This window comes from Musa acuminata, chromosome BXJ1-3, assembly GCF_036884655.1.
Source record: "Musa acuminata AAA Group cultivar baxijiao chromosome BXJ1-3, Cavendish_Baxijiao_AAA, whole genome shotgun sequence".
Lineage (NCBI taxonomy): Eukaryota > Viridiplantae > Streptophyta > Magnoliopsida > Zingiberales > Musaceae > Musa > Musa acuminata.
The window spans coordinates 25,739,576-25,746,643 of NC_088329.1; the positions used below are offsets into that span (position 1 = coordinate 25,739,576).

General features: G+C 37.9%; 1 long non-coding RNA gene across 1 annotated transcript; it reads right to left on the reverse strand.

Moving 5' to 3' along the window:
- Positions 1–3,926: 3,926 nt before the first annotated feature.
- LOC135637204 (uncharacterized) lies at positions 3,927–6,434 on the reverse strand. The gene is made up of 2 exons (XR_010496194.1): positions 5,908–6,434; positions 3,927–4,192 (listed from the first exon to the last, which is right to left on the reverse strand). It is a non-coding gene; the product is annotated as an uncharacterized LOC135637204 (long non-coding RNA).
- Positions 6,435–7,068: the final 634 nt, after the last annotated feature.

The window sequence follows — 7,068 nt, forward strand, 5'->3', positions numbered from 1 at the left end:
ATAAATCTTGGGCTTAACTTTCCTTTCTTCCCAAACCTTATAATGCCTTTGGAAGGGGAGACTTTTAAGAATACAAAATCTCCGATTTCAAACTCAATATCTCGTCTCCTATTATCGGCATAACTCTTTTGACGATTCTGAGCAGCTTTTAACATTTTCCTTATAACTTGAATTTTCTCGGTAGTTTCTTGTACCTTGTCCGGTGCTAACAACTTTCTGTCCCCAACTTCCTCCCAACATATAGGTGTTATGCACTTCCGCCCATATAAAGCTTCATAAGGAGCCATCTGAATACTTGAATGATAACTATTGTTATATGTGAACTCAACAAGTGAAATATCCTTATCCCATTCACCTTTCCAATCCATAACATAGGCTCTAAGCAAATCCTCAAGTGTTTGAATTGTTCTTTCTGACTGACCATCAGTCTGAGGATGATATGCAGTACTAAACTTAACTTTAGTGCCCATAGATTCCTGTAATCTTCTCCAGAATCTAGAGAGAAATCTGGAGTCTCTATCAGAGATGATCTCCTTTGGAATACCATGAAGTCTTACTATTTCATTAACATATAAATCTGTAAGTCTATCAAGCGAATAAGTCATATTAATCGGAAGGAAATGTGCAGATTTTGTTAACCTATCAATGATAACCCAAATAGCATCATGCTTCCTCGAGGTTCTGGGTAGTCCTGAAACAAAATCCATAGTAATACATTCCATTTCCATTCAGGTATAACTAAAGGTTGCAGCAACCCTCCAGGTCTTTGGTGTTCTACTTTGATTTGCTGACACGTCAAACATTTTGAAACATATATTGCAATTTCCTTCTTCATGCCTTCCCACCAATAATAACTTTGAAGATCTCTATACATCTTAGTGCTCCCAGGGTGTAGGGCGTACTTTGAAGTATGACTTTCATTTAGGATTTGATTCTTGATATCTAGTTCATTTGGTACACATACTCTCTCCCCAAATCTCAATAGGCCATCCTTTGAAACTTGAAATTGTGGCTTCAATTCCTTTTCTACTTCACTCCTCAAGTAGATTAAGTGTGGATCTCGTAATTGTCCCTCTTTAATTTGTTGCATAAGATCAGACTGCACTTGAATGGAGGCCATCAAAATCATCGAGTCTTGCTCTTTCCTCAAAGCTTTCAAATCAAAATTTTCTTCTATTAGCTTCCATTGCTTCACGACCAGACTAGCCATAAAACTTGTAGATTTTCTACTAAGTGCATCAGCTACAACATTGGCCTTGCCCGGGTGATAACGGATGGCACAATCATAATCCTTCAGAAGTTCTATCCATCTTCGCTGCCTCATGTTCAACTCCTTCTGAGTGAAAATATATTTTAAACTCTTGTGATCAGTGAAAATTTCAAACTGTCGACCATACAAATAATGTCTCCAAATCTTTAGAGCAAAAATGATTGCTGCTAATTCCAAATCATGAGTTGGATAATTCAATTCATAACCCTTAAGTTGCCTAGAAGCATAAGCAATTACTCTCCCTTCCTGCATCAAAACACATCCTAAGCCCTTTCTTGAAGCATCAGTATAAACTACAAATCCCTCACTACCACTTGGAATAGTGAGAATAGGGGCACTAGTCAATCTTCTTTTTAACTCTTGAAAGCTTTGCTCACAATCATCACCCCATACAAATTTCATATTCTTCTTAGTGAGTTTGGTGAGAGGTTGAGCAATTCGAGAAAATCCCTCCACAAATCTCCTGTAATAACCTGCCATGCCCAAGAAACTTCTAACCTCTATTACATTTGTTGGTACTTCCCATTCAACTACAGCTTCTATTTTCCTTGGATCAACAAATATACCCTTCCCTGAAATCACATGGCCTAAGAAGGCAACTTCATTCAACCAAAATTCACATTTGCTGAACTTCGCATACAACTTCTTTTCTCTTAGTATGGACAATACATCTCTCAAGTGTTCCTCATGCTCCTGGTTACTCTTTGAATACACCAATATGTCATCAATAAATACAATTACACAGATATCCAAGAGCGGTTGAAATATCCTATTCATTAGTTCCATAAAAGCTGCAGGGGCATTTGTCAAACCAAACGGCATCACCAAGAATTCATAATGACCATATCGAGTTTTGAAAGCTGTTTTTGAAATATCCTCCTCCTTGATCTTTAACTGATAGTAACCTGACCTCAGGTCAATCTTAGAGAATACTTGTGCACCCTGCAGTTGATCAAACAAATCATCAATTCTAGGTATGGGATATTTGTTTTTGATGGTCACCTGATTCAACTGTCAATAATCAATACAAAGCCTCAATGTTCCATCCTTCTTCTTCACTAATAGTACCGGAGCACCCCATGGGGATACACTGGGTCGTATGAAACCCTTATATAATAATTCTTGTATTTGCTTCTTTAATTCTTCCAGCTCAAGTGGTGCCATTCTGTAGGGAGGCTTAGATATTGGGGTGGTACTGGGGACTAGATCAATAGCAAATTCACCCTCTCTATCTAGAGGTAAACCAGGCAAGTCGTCTGGAAATACATCAGGGAATTCTTTGACCACTGAAATTTCATCTAGGTGGGTTTCCTGATTTGAATGCTCCTTTACACACACCATATAACAAAAACACGCTTTCTGCATAAGATGATAAGCTTGAAGTGCGGATATTAAGCAAGGAGGCAAATCATGCTTAATGCCCTCAAAGAAAAATATAGGCTGATCTGGTATACAGAAAGTAATTATTTTTTTGTAACAATCAATACTAGCGTGATGAGAAGATAACCAATCCATGCCGAGTATAATATCAAAGCCCTGGATCTCTAGGAGAATCAAATCAGCAAGGAATTCGTGGTCTCCAATAGAGATCAAACAAGATGGGTAGACCAAGTTTGTTGCCAATGAATCTCCAACAGCAGTTGTTACATATAACATATAATCCAGGGGTTTAGGTGGAATATCCAAGTGACAAGCAAAGTATTTTGAAACAAACGATAAGTTGGAGCCGGGATCAAACAAAACTTTTGCATTTCTTTTAGAAACATGAAGAATACCTTCCACCACTGATTTAGAAGCTCTAGAATCTTGTTCAGTGATAGCGTATACTCTAGCATGGGCTGAGGGTCTGGGAGACAGTGGCTCTCTTTTCCTGTTCAGTGGGCAATCTTTTATTTGATGACCTAGCTTTCCACAATTAAAACATGCTCCAGTCACCCGAAAACACCGACTTGTCTCATGATTTAATCCGCATTTTTCACATAACTGAGTCCTCCCCCATGGTTTCCTTTTCTCAAATCCAGATGTCTTAAACCTCTTGTTACTATCTTCGTATTCATTTTCTCTCCTGCTTTTGCTAGTAAATTTGTCCCTTTGGTTCTTGCCAATGATTTCTTGAATTTCCTCCATGTCTCTTTCAATTTTCAAAGCTCTTTCTACCGTATCAGCATATGTTTGTAATTTTAAAGCTGACATTCGGCTTCTTATCGCCGGCCGTAATCCCCTTTCAAACCTTCTTGCCTTTCTAGATTCATCAACAGTCATATGTGTGGCAAACCTAGAGAGCTCAGTAAATTTAGATTCATACCTAGCTTCCTAAAACATCAAAAGAATATTTTCTTTGATCAATCTCTAAATGAATAGTCAATAAACCTCAAAAAAATATTCTTAGTGATTCTCAAATCATGCTCTAATACCACCTCTATCACACCCCTAAAAATATCCATGATATTTAAAAAAAATTTTTTTTGTCACAACTAACCCAGGATCCAAACACACATTTGAGGTCACTAAGAAAACATTCAGATCAAAAATTTCACTTCTATAATCTACCAATTCATAACCCTGTGCAATTCATAAACATAGCACACATCACTCGATAATTTATACAATCTGAACTCAACTCATCAAAATAAAAACCACAATATAAATCCACAAGTGGGGAAATCTATGCAGTCACCACAATCATCGATTTACCATAAGTTCATATCATTACACGAATTTAATTTAACATTCCAAACCCTATACATGAGGGATCCTTTAACTTACACAAAATCCACAGGTTTAGATTCATAGTCACATTTCATTAGATGCAAGGTAGCTTATACACAACTACATATATGCTAACAAAAGTTCTGGCCAACGTCTTCTAAACTTTCCACTGCCTCAGCCCATTCTTAACATTTAAGCAAGCGATACGCTATCCTGAAAAATTTATCAACAAATGGGGTGAGCATAAAGAGCTCAGCAAGTGACTAACATATCCATATCAAAATAGTACAATTTCCAAAGAGATGCAGTTTTCAAACACAAAGCAGAATATACAATTTCGTATACATAATATCATTAGGAGTAGAATCATAATTGTCCTTTTTAATCATACATATTTGGTTCCTGACAGATGGGGCATAGAGTAATTGGAGCATATCAGAAACAAAGGAAACATATCGGAGCGTATCAATGGCATTTAAAATGTTCCAAATCACATCAACGACATATGGAACATTACGAAGCAAAATCAACAGTGAATGAAGCATTTCAGAGCATATCAAACTCATATGTCATACAGAAGCTCAAACGTCGTCCTTGACGTTGCAATCATATCATAACTATCCAGAGTACGAACAGAAATAACTCACCAAAACTCTGGATGTCATATCAAACATATAGAGGGTGTAGTGGGATCTCAGTCAGAATGTGATTCATCCATTTCTGAATGACCACCTGACAAAAGTCTCCCACGTCTGGGAGCTCCATCCACCCACGTCTAGGTGAAGTCAAAGGGGGCCGGCAGAGCATCGCAGGCTCTAAGCAATATCCCACAAAGCGGGACCCCACAAAGCGGGCAAATAAGCGCATACCAGAATATCCCACAAAGCGGGACCCCACAAAGCGGGCAAATCAGCGCATACCCTTTACCATTTCTGGCAAAGGTCCAGACAATCCCACACACCAGAGTACAAGAAGGCAGTTTCAACAATAAGTAGCATATAACGGAAGCACACGCGGAACAACCAAACGTACATGTGCCTTTTCAAAAGCAATGTGATGCAAGGAACAAATCTCTCACAAAAGTATTCATTTTAGGAAAGAAATGAAAGCAAGAGTATACAGGGATTCCAAGCAATCATAATCAGCTCAATTCCAATAAGAAGATTAGGTGAATTCAGGTATCCAAAGGAAATGGAACAGAATACGCAAAATCGACCAAAGCTCGATTTCGGACAGAATTCCAGTGGCACATCAAACAAATATTTCAGAATAACAATTATGCTCCAATACCCATAAGAAGACTATGGTCGAACCATATATCAATCTGTATTCGGATGGGACAGATTTCATATGAAACGGGGCTCCCAACACAGAGTTACCTCAGATTTGGTAACACAAGGTCAAAATCACAATCACTGTTTTGCAGAATTTATAGGATCAGATTCAACAGATAATAGGATAGGCAATTGAATTCCAAAATTTTCAAACCATATGTCAAAAGAAAGATTTTCAAGTCTAGTTTCATATAAAATCAGTTTGGAACAAATCAGAATTTTCAACAGGGAGTTATAGGTAATTTAGTATCGATAGGTCAGAAATCTTGAAGTCTGTTTTACAGCATCTATAGTCTCATTTGAAAAAAATGTTTGGGTAAGTATTCGGTGTCCAAATTCTACAAAATCGGTGTCAAAAGAAAGACATAAGAGTCTAAATACAAACAAAATAGTTCCTGCCTGAATTCACATTTTGTGCTAAAACTTATAGCCGAAACAGTGTATAGGGGTCAGTATACCGAAAATATTTCAGAATCCATGGTTTTAAGTCCAAAGAGAGACATATCAGTTTCTAAATAGAAATCTTCCAATTTATTTTGAATCAACATAAAAACAGAGTCTAATACTTCTGTAGGATGGGGTTAGAACACTTGCCTTTGGAAATTTTGACCCGAAATGACAAGATTAAAGCAAGAGCCCTAAAAGCCCCAATTTTCTTTCTCTTCTTCTTCTTCTTCTTCTTCTTCTTCTTCTTCTTTCTTTCTTTCTTTCCCTGATCACCCACGAGCTGCCTCCTCTGCTTCCTTAACAACGAAGGCAGAGAAGCTTAAGCGGTGGAATTTGTCATTTGGTGCATTTTGCAGTTTAGTCCTTGTTTTTATCATATTCACGATTAGGTCCTTAGGGTTTACATATAGGTCCTCAGATTCTTTTTTTTTTTTTTTTTTTTGAACAGATCTCCCAAATCTTAAAAATAAGTTACCTCTGATTCATACTCTATTTCTTTTGTCAATTAAAATAGATGCTTACATTATCACCAAAAATTTATACGAACATTCGGAAATGAGGGGTGTTACATCCGTAGTCGATGAGTCAAGTGAATTATTACAGAGATAATAATTCACTGAGTTAGAAGGAGTTCTGACGGGTATGACTCACGGCCAGCTCGATATTGGGCCTAGAGGATCACACACATATGGTAGGCATTGCGATGAGTAGAGGTTCGGATATGAGATATCCGACGGAGCCCTTGTCTTATTGGATGCAGATCCAATACCCACTAGGGGAGGACCCATTAGGGTTTGACAGGGGACCTCTATAAATAGGAGGGATTCAGAGCCTCATAGGCTAGAGAGTCTTTGCTTGCCTTTCCTATTCTCCTCTCCCTCTCCACCTCAAAGCAGGCCTGGAGTTTTGAGGAGCATCGTCGCAACAATGCTGTGTGGATCACCACTAGAGAGGAGGACGCTTGACTTCCTTCACCCTCTCCTAAGGATATGCAAGGAAATAGGGATATACGATCCCCCTAGGTAATACAATCTACTCTATACGTAGTTTTGAGTTTCGCGGATTTTGCACATCAATCTTCGCACGACGACGAACATCTTTTTGGGAATCGGGGATTTTGTTTTCTTGTTCTTCCACTGCGCATATGATGTCGCCCCCAAGAAATTCCCAACACTTACTACTACATTTTTTCTATCCAAATCTCTATAAAATTTTTATGACATCTTTGACACTTCCTAACAGTAGATTTCCCTTTAGTTTTGTCAAAAAATTCTCAATATAAACTATTGATCTTTTATGTCTAATCTG